The sequence below is a fragment of the Orycteropus afer genome, unplaced genomic scaffold (assembly GCF_000298275.1).
Source record: "Orycteropus afer afer isolate SDZICR_OR568_19922 unplaced genomic scaffold, OryAfe1.0 scaffold00393, whole genome shotgun sequence".
Lineage (NCBI taxonomy): Eukaryota > Metazoa > Chordata > Mammalia > Tubulidentata > Orycteropodidae > Orycteropus > Orycteropus afer.
The window spans coordinates 1182430-1182983 of NW_006921980.1; the positions used below are offsets into that span (position 1 = coordinate 1182430).

The 554-nt window shown below is 35.4% G+C and overlaps 1 pseudogene; it reads right to left on the reverse strand.

Annotated features, from left to right (window-relative positions):
• LOC103207762 overlaps nt 1-520 on the reverse strand; it is a 3663-nt pseudogene extending 3143 nt beyond the window's left edge.
• Nucleotides 521-554: the final 34 nt, after the last annotated feature.

Here is a 554-nt window from a genome sequence, read left to right on the forward strand (position 1 = left end):
AATTTAAAAAAAAGAATTGCAATCAGCTCTTCTTTCTTAGTAGAAACCACAGTCCCTATTTCACTTTTTAGTTTATAAGATCGACTTCCATCCATGCTGGTATGTTGCACAATTATAGAGTCACCATAAACATTTGCTTTATATGCGTCATCTTCTTTGTTCTTTTATGTTATTGAGATATCTGCTGAGTTTTGTCCATCTTTTACAAAGCCTTTTAAAGAAGATCCTCTATCAGTAGCAATTGTTTTTCCATCAAGACCAACTATGAGAGCTGTCAGTACTGCACTCTTCCCACTTCCATTGTTTCCAACGACGAAGTTAACATTAGAACCAAATTTAAAGGGTCCCAGCATGGAATGACACATAAAATTTTTTAGCTGAATACCTTCAATTATTCCAACTTCTGCTGCAAAGTACCATTATAATCATCACCACCTCCATCAAAATCCTCTGCCTCTCCTTGTCTTGGTCTTTTGGCATTTTCATGAGACAAGAAATTTTCTTCCTTTCTTTTGGCCATCAGTTCTGTTTTAAATTATTTTCCACAAAGGAGC